Source organism: Natator depressus, chromosome 1 (genome assembly GCF_965152275.1).
Source record: "Natator depressus isolate rNatDep1 chromosome 1, rNatDep2.hap1, whole genome shotgun sequence".
Lineage (NCBI taxonomy): Eukaryota > Metazoa > Chordata > Testudines > Cheloniidae > Natator > Natator depressus.
In genome coordinates this window covers 280803455-280816731 of record NC_134234.1, presented here as the reverse complement: position 1 = coordinate 280816731, position 13277 = coordinate 280803455, and positions in this window count along the sequence as shown.

Here is a 13277-nt window from a genome sequence, read left to right as displayed (position 1 = left end):
CAGCCTTCAGATGTTTTATTCTGTCCAGGAAAAAATGACACATTAGACAGTGGACAACAAAACTAGAACAAAATGCCTCTAAGGAATAGAATTGTATAGTGTGGGTTTTGAATGAAAATGAGAGAAAAGGGATGTCTATTTAATGAGAAACCATTTACTGTAAAACATGGTAAAAATGAAAAGCCTCAACACTTTATATGTATACAATGTTTTTCTTTAGAAAGCAAGATTCTCTGAAATAGTGCATAAAAAGCGTGGTGTAACAATTACCACCTTAATGAATGCATCATGCACTCAGTGTATTACATCCCGGTAAATGACCTGAGTGCTAAATAAATGACATGTAGCACACTTCTCCTTAGTTGCAGAGTAACAGCCGTGTTAGTCTGTATTCGCAAAAAGAAAAGGAGTACTTGTGGCACCTTAGAGACTAACCAATTTATTTGAGCATAAGCTTTCGTGAGCTACAGCTCACTTCATCGGATGAATACTGTGGAAAGTGTAGAAGATCTTTTTATACACACAAAGCATGAAAAAATACCTCCCCCCACCCCACTCTCCTGCTGGTAATAGCTTATCTAAAGTGATCACTCTCCTTACAATGTGTATGATAATCAAGTTGGGCCATTTTCAGCAAAATGGCCCAACTTGATTTTCATACACATTGTAAGGAGAGTGATCACTTTAGATAAGCTATTACCAGCAGGAGAGTGGGGTGGGCCCAACTTGATTATCTCATCCAGGTACAAGATGGTGAAAAGCAATATAGTGGGTCCCTCACTGCAGCTAATATTGAGGGTATGATTGACACTCTAATTATTTGCATGATCTTTACCCTTCCCTGTTACCTCTCTCATATTTTCTCTTTCATCCCTAAAAAACCCCAATATTTAAATTTATTCAGCAACTATAACCACAATATCTGTTTGACTTAAAGTCTCCTATTTCAGTTTAACCTACGTTTTATTTCCCCTTAAAATACACAGTTTTATATCCAAAAGGACAAAGTTTTATTTCTTTTGTACACAGATACGGGGGATAGAAAAGATAGGGTAAAGGAAAAGTAAGCGATACAGCTGCAGTCAAAGTGTCATGGATAATTGTTGTGCCTTGGAAAATTAAAGTTTTGATATGGAAATTTGGCCTTATGCTTCCAGCGTCTGACGATGCCAGTACGATGATGGCAGAAGATTAATTTGTATAGTCCAGCAATGTGATTAACTAATCCAGTCTTTGTGCATGTAGGGCTGAGGTGGTTTTTTTGGTGGGGAACTAAACATTTGTAATGTAATCACTCATGATAATCAGTAAAATGTGGACACTTTTATAGAATAGTTTAATAAGTGTGGTTGCAAATAGAACAAATCTTTAATTGCTAGTTTGAACAGGCTCAAGTTCCGTTGCTCTTTGTAAATTTTATTACAATGAATCAAGTCGATTTATATATCTAGCTTACTTCTGTTCCTGCATTCACGCTGACTCCTACTGGCATAGGTCCTAGTGCAGATCTCTGAGGGTAGAAAGTCTGCTGGGCAAAAGATTGTGTGCCTCACACCTACAGCTCCTTCAGCGCAGCTGTACCACCCCCAGACCCGCCCACTGGGGCGTGCACCAGCCTCACCGGCAGCTGTCCCTAGTCCAGACATGCCAAACACATGGCAAAAACACAGAAATTTGGCTTGTTTTTGGCTTAATTGGCTTGTGAGTTGCTTGTTGGCTAGTTTTTGCTTGTAACTTGTTGCTTGTTTGGCTTGTAGCTTGTCGCTTGTTGCTTCTTCTTTTTTATCAGCTCCCAGAAAGCAGGGGCAACGGGGGGCAAACAGGAGTAAGGGGGGGGAGAGTCAGGGGTGCACAGCAGGCCCACCACAGTCTCAGACTGCATGTCGGGGGGATCTAGTCACATAGAGTGTTGGGGTTCTTAGGCTTGTTTGGTCCTGTTTTGAAATGGGATTACCTGATTTTTGGCTTATTGTGAAAGTTGGGGTGCTTATTTACCGTGTGAAAGTTGGCAGCTGTGTCCTGGTCACGATCTAGTGTTCAAGCGCCGTGCACGCCCCCAGACAGGAGACACAGACAGCTGCGTGGAAGGGACATGGAGGAAGACTGTGGAGGTATAAAGCAGACAACCTCCCTTCAGACGGGCACTAGGTGGAATATGAGGCTAGCAGAGTCTCTGAAATGTGCAGGATTGGTCAGTAACAGAGAGTGTCAAGGACCTCTGAAGAAGGCCCTTATTGAGTGCTCCTTCTCAGCAGCTCCCACCAGAGGAGCCCCCAGCAGGATTTAAAGCTATCTCTCTCTTTTTCTCATTAGTAATGTGTAGGAGGGGAGCAATGGAAACACTGCCCGATGTCCCTTGGGAATCATCCCTCTTTTGTAATTAGAGCTTTGCCAACTAAGGCAGTGAAGGTTAAACCTCCCTTCTGCAGCTTTAGTGACTCAGACCCATTAATTGTAAGTCATTGTGGCCCAAGGAAACAGCTATGTACAAGCTTAAATGTTCCTCAACATTACTCAGTTCAGTGATCCCATTGACCTCTCAAGTGAGTAATGTTAAGGATGTGTATAGGTATTTGTGGGATCAGAGCCTGTGTCTGGGATAGTTATCAAAAGACAATATAGCTCTGTGCACTGGTTTATGAATATTTGCTTTCTTTGCTAATGAATAATTTCCCTGACAAAAGAGAAAGACGGGGGCAGTCAATAAGTACACGAGCATCTTCATCATGAAACTCTCTGCATTCTGATATACCCAATACCAATTTTTCTCTGCACTGCCAGAAGACAGAAATTAATTTATGATTCTAATGACCATTCCTCATACTGACTGTATTTAAAACATAGTATCAGGACTTGCACCAGGGCAGGAGTCAGTAGTCGGAAGCCAGAGCCAAGGGTCAAACCAGAGGACAGGAACTGGATACCAGAGCCAAGGATCAAGTCAGATTCAGAAGCCAGAGCCATAGGTCAAACCTGAGAACAGGAACTGGAGCAAGCAAGGTAGCAGGCAAGGAGGAGTTCCGGGCAGGGGCAGGACCAAGGCAAGACTGGGTTCAAAGCAGGGACATCAGGAACAAGCTAACACAGGAGTAGTCAAAGTGATGACCACTGAGCAGGCAGGAAGCAGCTGCTCCTGCTGGCTTCAGAGCCAGCCTGCTGGTCCCCCCAGCCAATCCGGTGGTGTGGCCAAGCAGGCAGCCTTCTGCAGGCTAGCTGTACTGATGAGATTGCCGAGCTCTGCTGCAGGCCCTGATTCCTGACACCTGGGCCCCCTTGTGCTAGGAGCTGTACAAACACATAACAAAAAGACAGTCCCTGCCCCAAGGAGCTTACAGTCTATGTTTCAGACAAGAGACAACAGATAGATACAGACAGGTGTGGGAGTACAGGAAAACAATGAGACCATATTGGTCAGCATGGCAGGCAGTGGTCTCTGCACTCTAGCAGCCTGATGGTTGTGAAGCTTTTGGTAGGTATCATGAAAAGGCAGTGCTTTTGAGGTGGGATCTGAAGGTGGATAAGGAGGTAGCGTTGCGGCTGCTCACAGGGAGCACCTCCCAACTACTGGGGGACAGTATGGCAAAATGCAAGAAGGGGTTTGAAAATGTAAGAGTATGCCTTAATCCTGACCCAGAGGGCGTGAGAGGGTCATTCAGCTGACATGCCTGTTTGTCCTTTGGACTCTTTGAGACTGCCAACAAATGGGGACTATGTTTCCTGAAGTCTGGTATTCAGAATCAAAGTATAATTATGGTTGTGTGTATTTTGTGGACACCTGCCTACTAGGAGACCATGGACTTACTTCAGACAGGCCATCAAAGAAATGGAAAGCTATTGGGTGACTTTTAAGCCACAGCTTGTATTGTGGGTAAGATGCCGAGGGTTTCCCTGGCTGAAGCCCCTGACGGTGGGGACTAGACTCCAGAGCGTGAGCTCTGCCACCTTCTTGCAGGGAATGTGCACTTCCTTTCCTGTCCCAGCACCGGCAGCCAATGCAGGAGGGGGACAGAGCTGTGGGTGTACCCTCACCCCAGCTCCTTGGGACAGTCTAGCACTGCTGGTGGTGTTAGACCCCAGCGCCCCCACTATGACTGAGGCTGGCCTCTGCAAAGTAGGGTGGAAAATTCCTTGCACACTCTCAGATCTCTGTGTCTCCTGTCACTCATACTGACTCTGCCACAATCTGTTCTGAAAGCTCTGTGTCCTCTTACTAATCCCCTGAGGCCACAGTGAGTCCTTAGCAATTAGGAGCCAGCTCCTCAGCTGAAACCAGTGTAGATAGATCAGTTTAGGCTCTCATCCTGTACTATTAAAGTCAGTGGGAATTTTGCCATTGACTTCAATGGATGTAGGCTCAAGCCCCTACTGAGGATCTGGCCTGATATATTATAAGAAAATCTTACCTGAATTTAAACAGTCATGGTCAATACTGTATGTGTGGGAAGCATTTTTTTTCTTTGCAAGAATACCACTGGCACCTAAAGCATAAACATATTTAAATTCAATAGAATTTAAAAGGCAGCAAAGTTAAAAGCGATGCCCTTTTAACAGATGATTTATATCATTCCATACCAAAGGCTGCATTCTGTCTTCCCTTGGCTTGTCAAGAAGGCTTTACCCTCCTCCATCAAATCTGCTGTGATTATGTCCTCATTTCAAGGTTCCATAACTTGGCCATAGACATTTGCTCTGGGGCCAAATTTATGTCAAATAAGTTCTCAGCCTAAAAACAATTTGGGCTTTGGCTTTTAAAACAGATGTACTCCTGGGCACTTTAACCTATCTATGCTCCCATACGTTTTGGAAAATGCCATGTTAGATATCCATGAATGTAGGGCCAGATTCTGACCCTTGTAATACCAGTACGAATCCAGAGTGACTCCACTGACTTCAGTGGAAAGGTTGAGGATTTAAATTGGTATAGTTTGAGCTCAGAATTTAGCTTGTTATCTCTTGGTGTAACTTTAGAGATAAATGTTCCAGTAGTAACATTAAAAGTTTAATTACATGGCCTTTATATTTTAAAGTAGTGAAATTAAGAAGGCAAATCTACCTCTTCTTATACATTTTCTATTTCATTAGTTCTTTCCTAAGATAAGCAATAACAAGCAAGACAATTTTCTGTTGACACTTTGTTCTTTAATAAACCCTTTAAAAACCTAACTATTCCAAGTTCTGAGATATAAAGTTATTGTTGCTGCATCTTGTCCTAAGAGGGAGTGGTGAGTATCAGCTGGGTAGAATGCTATGAGATAATTCAGACAATCTGAATGGCTTCTGTACACAGCAGTGTATTAATTATTTAGTAACCCTCAGCAAACATCAATTAAAACTATAGTGTAAGTCCATTGGGAGCAAGGATCATATTTCTGGATTGTCTGTGCACAGGTCTTAGCACAATGGGGCTTTCGTTCAGGATTCCCAGGCACTACCACAATACAAGTAATAAATAATACCAATATGTACCTGATTCTGATCTCGCGCTGCATTGGCTTTCATTCATTCTTCAGTGTGAGGCCTACTATGCTTATTCTTCTTAGCCCCTTCCCCTGCATTTTGATTTCATAACAGCAGTAATGACCATGGCAAAGGGTATTTTCAATGGACCATTGTTGTGTTTTGCTGCATCTTCAGTGCAGCCTTGAGAAATGCGGCAGCTGGGACTTTGATGCTTCAAAGTGATTTGTCTGGTACAAAGGGTAGCATCTGATAACATATTCTGCCCCATGTACACTGTACAGTTAGCAGAATTCAGATGGTTAAATGACCAGCTATGTTCAATGGCTTTTGCCTGCACCTCAGGGCTTCAAACTCTTTTTAGCTGGTAATTAATCCCTAGGAAATGCCATGAAGCTTGATTGTTATTACTTAAATGTATAATTAGGGATTTACTGTACAGTGTTGTCTGCTGAAAAATAATAGGGGTAGGTGAGAGTTTGCAGACATTAGCGTGAATGTGCAAGTTAAATTCATTGCAGGTTTGTAATTTCATGCACCAATGCTATAACTGCTCCCTCAATTCTCTGGTAGCACAGTGGCTGCTAAACTGGTTCCTGTTGAGTAGTGCACTCCAGAAAGTTTCCCACTCAAGCTTTGCACTCTGCTAATTCCACTTGCTTTCCCACCCCCTTCATATTCTTTCCCCACAAACACTTCTGTGCTTTCTCCCATGTGTCCCTGTAAGTATGGAGTGTCCTCTCTAGTCTTGCAAGCTGTCATGTACTTCTTGTCCACGGTAGGTTGCAGGGCTGCTACTAGCTAGTCAGGCTTATGTACCAGATTTGTACAGATTTGTACCAGAAATCTGCAGATCTTCCTTTCCTCAGAGCTACACACCTCATGCTTTCACTGTAAGAGCCTTTAATGCTCTGCAAAGGTATGGCTGAGATTAGCTTAAAAAAGGTATGCTACCCACAGTGCCGCCTAGTGGCTGAACAATATAATACAGTTTAGCATTCCATTACTCAAGCACTTCCAAGTCCAACCTCCAAATCCATCTGTCTGTAAAGTCACTAACAATGCTCCATACTCTAGGGCAGAGTCTCAGACTTGTCTTATTCCCTTTGCCCTTTTAAAATATCATTAGCAGAGACTGGCCACATTCTCTTATTTGCTGATTCCCTCCGCGTGTAGGAGTACCCAGTAGGTGTACAGTCGGCATAGCCAATTCCTACACCTCGTGCCCCACAGCAGGGGATTTGTCAAAGGAGGAGAATTTTCAAGAACCGGAATTGGCATGTCAGGGGCAGGGAGTGACTGGGAGGAGGCATGGCTGGAAAGCACTGTGAGTTGGCAGATGATTCTTGGGGGTGTGTGTTAGAGCAGGTCTCTCTACTTGGTGATTGGAACTGGGGCCAGGAAGAGAATCAGGAACAATAATTAGCCTCCTGATAATCCTTACTCTCTGCTGTATCCAGCAGGAAGTGCCACCCTAGTAAAATCCAAATTAATTGAAAAACTAAACAAATGAAAAAGGAACTAACATGCTGCCTGTCTTAAAAAAAAGTAATGTTATGGCATGCAATTTCCATCCCTCTCTCCCTCCCTCTGCCTTGACTGATACGATCTCTCTGGGTGAAATAAACTCCAGTGCAGAAGTGATTTAAGTGGTGTGTGGGCTGGTGCTAGTCTTTAGCACAAGCATAAATTTGACCCTCCTTCCACTTTGTCATGTCATGCTGTGTCTAGCCCAGGGCTCATCCTGCAAGTCTTGATTACTTGGTGTAGTACTTAGTAGAGGACCACTCATCTGGTAGTCTGTGCTTGCAGAATCCGATTAATAGATTGCTAGCTCCTTGGGGCAGATACCAGATCTTTATTCTCTCTGTAAATTGCCATGCACATCTAAGGTGTTATCTCCAATTATTAAATAGTAGTATTGTTTTGGAATTGGCATTTGACCTAAATGGGGTTATGTTGGATGCGAGAAAGAAAGAAAGAAAGAAAGAAAGAAAACGTTAACAATAAGGCTAAAGTTTCCAATTTATAAATCAAAGTTAATTTTTAATACACTTTTTGGAAGACTCTGTCTTTTGTACTTTCCACCCCCAAACCTACACTTTCGGTGACTGGCTTTGCTGGTGTTAGATTATGTATGTACATCTCCACACACAGTTTTTTTCTAATACTGAGAGCTCCATTGTGTACTCTTTGAGCTCATTTATAGTCTGCACTTTGAAATGGTGGTTAACATATAAAGGAAAAGCTCATAGTTCATGAGTCCCAATGACCACATTTGCATTTACTTTTAGCATTCATGTCTCCACCAAAAACTTGTATCTGATGCTGCATTTAAAATACCAAGAGAGCAAAATATTGAGCAAAAATGAGAAGACCTTCACTCAATATTTCTGCTAAAAACTAAATTATGTGCCCATCAGAAGGGACATAAATACAAGCCTCTTAATTTTCATTCAAGGCAGTTACTTTGACACAATAGGCTAAGGTCTCCAGAGGATCTATAACGATGCATTTTGTTGTCAATAATCCATGTTTTAAAGGGTTTCTCAGAAGCACTTATATATACAAAGCACAGTCTCTTAGGTCAATAACACACACTTTAAGCAGTCCAAATGTATGCAAGATCCATTAAGATTTATGAGCTCAACACTGTATACACTAAAGAGTCCATACATATGCATTGACATGACAGGAGGTGTTAAGGTCTATCAAGTCCATATTGCATATTTTAAAAAGTCACTAAAAGGTAGATTTAGCCAACAGATTGGATCGGGGATGAATGGGCTGTTACAGGGTAAGGTGGTCATGATGGTCCCTTCTGACCTTAAAGTCTATGAGTCAAAAGCAGGCTCATAGACAACCACGGGTGGTTGAGGGTGAGGGCTCCTGCCCACTTCTCTTGAGGGTTTGTAAACATTTTGGTGTAAATCAGAGTAACTCCACTATGTCAATTTTCACCAGCTGAAGATCTGTCCCTTTGTTTTAAGATACAAGAACATACTTTTGAGGAGGAGAGTTTAGCCCCTTACCTTATTCTTGGTAACATTACACATTGTCTAAACTGCTTAAATACTAGCAGGCATTTAACATATGGTCTATAAATAGGACTTCAATCTTGGCAGCTCTTACATGTCAATGAAGTACGTTTTAACTTGCTTAAAAACCCTCAGAAATGAATTTATAAGAAATGAATTGATATAATAGGAAGGGTCTCTAAAGAATGCATGGAATTCAGCTGAGATTGGTGCCCTTTGGAGATCAGATTAAGCCCTAGTTGTCAGGTTTCAGAGTGGTAGTCTGTATCAGCAAAAACAATGAGGAGTACTTATGGCACTTTAGAGACTAATACATTTATTTGGGTATAAGCTTTCATGGGCTAAAACCCACTTCATCAGATGAATGGAGTGGAAAATACAGTAGGAAGATATATATATATATACACACACACACACAGTACATGAAAAGATGGGGGTTGCCTTACCAATTCTAATGAGACAACTCAATTAAAGTGGGCTATTATCAGCAGGAGAAAAAATCACTTTTGTAGTGGTAATCAGGGTGGCCCATTTCAAACAGTTGTGACATGTTTAAGTCCCTATGCATGATTTGTGCATGCCTACCCCTGAGAGATGTGACTGCCCTAAGCGATGCTGTCTTGGAAGGCCAGGATGTGGATCTGACATATTTAAGGAAGCAGCTATAATCCAAGGAGTAGAGGAAAGTATTGTTCCCTCTGTGGACAACAATACCTTGATGTATTTCTCTAATCTGTATACAGGGCACGAAACACTGTGGGTGCCATGGAAATATATGTAATAATACAACTAATTTAAATTAAAATTAAATCTTATAGTGTCAAATTATACTCCCCCTCGGATTGATCCCATGGGAATGAGCCTTAGAGAAGGTAAATGATACACCTCCTTTCAAGTGTCCTTCAGATTCTTTTGGCTTCCACAGAATAATTAGGGGCTGTATTGCCAGCCTTTGGATCCAGCGTGATCTGTAGTAAGCCCAAACGATCTAACATGGAAGCCATGTGCCTTTTCACTGTCAAAGGCACCCCTGCATCTTTCCTCTTACACCCAAACAGTATGGGTGAGGTAATATCTTTTATTGGGCCAGCTTCTGTTGGTGAGAGAGACAAGCTTCCGAACCACACTGGCTTTTATTGGATCACAGAAGTTGGTCCAGTAAAAGATATTACCTCACCCACCTTGTCTCTCTGATATCCTGGGACCCACATGCCTACAGCTACGTCACATATCCAAACAGCATGGCAGTATTTGGACTTCACTGCCAGGGTTTCCCCTGCATTGAGAGACACTTGACTTTTCTAAATAGTGCCCCAAGCCCCCCCATCCTCCTATGCACATGAAGATCTCAGGCCCTGTTGATGGCCATCCATGGGATCCCAGGAAGGGGGAAGGCTAGTGCTATGGAGCTGGCTGATCTCTTATGCATGTCAATCGCAATCAAGATCAAACCTTAGATGACTCAGTATTCAAGACTTCTTATCTGTAACTTCCATGGTTCTGAAGGAAGCCAGTAAGGTCTCAGGTCAATTTTTCTAGATCCCAAATAAACAAAACAAAACAAAACAAAAGCTAAGACGGAAGATCACAATTGGAAAAGAGCCAAGCACACTTTTGGTGATAAATGTACATCTTAATAATAACAAAAATCTTTCCGAATTGTTAGGTTTCAAAAACCCCTTCCTTTTTTTAAGGCTCCTGATGTCACACTTAGAACCTTCATTTATGCAATGTGTTCTGCCACCTTGGATTAACAGTGGGAACTCATGTTTAGATTCCATCAAAAAATTGCAGCTTGACATGGGATTTTATTTACTTGAAATAAACACTAATCCTCATTTCTCAAGGGCATTGCACTGGAAAAGGGTCATAAAACCTTGTCAGTTGATAAACCTAACTGATCGTAAAAGAATATTAGTATCATAAAAAAATTAAGAGTAAATGAGAAGATAATTTGGATGGTGGGACTTACCAGTCAAAAAAGAGGAAGGAAATCTAGTAATAGTGGTCTACTTTGCCCTTTATTAAATGACTGGTAAAAATGCAAAGAAGATAATTTTAATAGAGGAGATGTTGGCTGCAGTCAACCTTTTTTGTCTCAGAGGTGAAATCTTAAATAGTCAAATGAGTTTGAGAATAATATGGTCTCTATTAAAGTGATTTTAAATTTAAGCATAATTTTTGCTAATACCATTGAGCAATGGGAATAATTAGAATGGTTTCAGTAATGCTGAAGATTTGAATAATTAAAGACACAAGATTAACTTCAGAACAGGCATCATTAACCTAAATCAAATATTAGATTTTTTTTTGTAAAAGAGAGGTGGAGGGGTTTAGCCATAATCACATTTTTCATTGAGGGAGGCTCATTAAATAGCATGGTTTGTGATTTACTCTGCACCCGCAGGATTTACTTGCATGAATATTAGATCTGTGTATATTGAATATAAGCCTTTAAATCCCATGAAATGGACCAACATTTTTGTACTATGTAGAGTATTAATTGAATAATCTTGTTTTCACGTTGGATGATGACAGTTATATAAAGGCTACTTTCAATTTTGTTTTGTTTTAAAGAAAGGAAAATTAGAAAATCCAAACCAGATTTCTATGCTGGTCAAAATGATGCTTCTCCCCTCTTCACCCCCCCGCCCCCAAATATCTCTAGGCTTCATTTATTAATGTTGCAGTTGCTTCCTTTTGGGTGGCATTTGGTATAACTGGCATTTTAATGATTGATTAAGCAAAGAGTAAATACAATACACAGTGTATCAGTGTTGTACTGGAGATTACTGGTATTCAGTGTGGGGCTGGATTCCTTGGAAGGATAATGAGTAAATCTAGGAATGTTAATAAACACAGTGCAACATGTATTATTAAAATGCAAAAACCAGATAATTAAACAAAGAGATTGTAATAAAAAGTATGATTTTCTCTATTTATAGAAAAATGGTACTTCATAAATATTGATTTGTGCTATATTTTCCCCCCGATGTGGTTATTTTCTATAAATATCAGAATCTCATAATGAGCACTAGAACTACTCATTTCTCTGCTTGCAAATTTTAATGAATAGAAATGCATTTATTATATGGAAATGTATCTACCTGTTTTTCCTTTGATGAAGCCAGCCCCTGATTTGATTTTGATTTTGACCACCATTAATGATATGCAAAGAACTGTATCTTATCTTTAATGATAGGCTTGAAGAATTTATCAGTGGAATTCATTAAATGCTAATCTGCTGTTCTATGCATTGCTTAGGCACCTGCTCACTTTTGTACTGCTTCTTGGAACGCTATGCCTTTAGTTTTCTTCTTTGTTTGCCAAAAATGGCTTTCTGTGATGGTAACATAAAATGGCAATGTATTTTTAGAGCAAGATTGATTTGATTGACTAAAAAAACCTTTCAGGCATCAGTGCCATGGAAGCTCGTGAAAAGCATCAGAAAGTCAGCAATGAACAGTTTATCAGGTTTATGGGAAAGCCATTTTGATTTTTGGTTGAATCTAGCCTTTATGATTTATTCAGTACATTAAAGGGTTTGATTCTGCCACCTTTATTCATGCTGAGTAGTAACGTACTCTGCCCCAGTTTCTGATCCCTGTGCTCAAGCTAAGTTCTTATTCCACAAATAGTGTGGAAGTAGCACTATGTGAAGTTTGGCAATTTCAGTTCAGCTGGGTCCCAGCGAAGTATTCAGCTGGGAGGAGATTCATCCCTTTGTACTCACTGAGTTTTGTTTCCATTTAAACCCATGTGGCAAAACCGATATGCGCACTGAAACTGGTGAATTTGGTGCAGTGCCATTGCACTGCCTATTGGTTTATGGCATTTTGGCCTCACCAAAAGCAAACTTTCCCTTGCAGAGTTTCTACCAAATTACTCTCCTGGGGTTAGTAGGGTGGCGGGAATTGACGCTTCACCATGGAAAAGGCCAAGGAGCTGGCTCATCACCCACCTAGAGATGAGTGGGAGACTAGGACCAACCACTTGGAGACAATGTACATTCTCACTGGCTCTGTGTTCTTGCTGATCTCTCTTGAGCACAGCTCCATAAAGGCTGTTTTGTCAGGAATTTTATAGACATCAGCAACACCCACATTTTAAAGGGGAGCCCACACCTTGGGGGATATAGATGTGCTGGAAATCTCTGTAAGCAGGGAGGGTGTGTGCCCAATCACTCCTAGCCTGACCACATCTCACTCCATCCATCTTTGTGGATCCCCAGGCTTTTTGAGTGGTTCTGGAGGGAAAATTGTCATTCAGGCAGCGGACGCTCCCTTTTTGGCTTGATTGGGAGAGATGTGTGTGTGCAATATCCCCTGTGTGTGCAGATCTGAAGGGGCATATTGGGACCATTACTGGGAAGTGACTACCCCTCTCAGGCAATTGCCTCTGGGTAGCAGGAGAGGGAGCAGTCCCTCTAGCCTCCTTTCCTGTCTCTGGATCCCGTTTTGCCAGTTCCATTATAATCATGACCATTCCTTTCCCTTTTCCATGACTGGATCTCTATTTTACCCTCAAATATAGCACTAACAAGGTCCTAATCTTTTCATTAGACTCTGACCAGTCCATCTGCCTCACTATCTCCAACTCCTGCTCTGAGTCACTTTGATCGTAGACTTTCCGATCTATAAGTGCTGTTAGCCTCCTGCCATTACCTACTTTCCCAGAGTGGCTGGCGCAAAGAGAGCATTTAGCTCATTCCCTGTGGGCATTAATATTTTTAGCCCCTCTTCAGTCACATTCACTGTCGTCATTAGGCTTTGACACAGCATC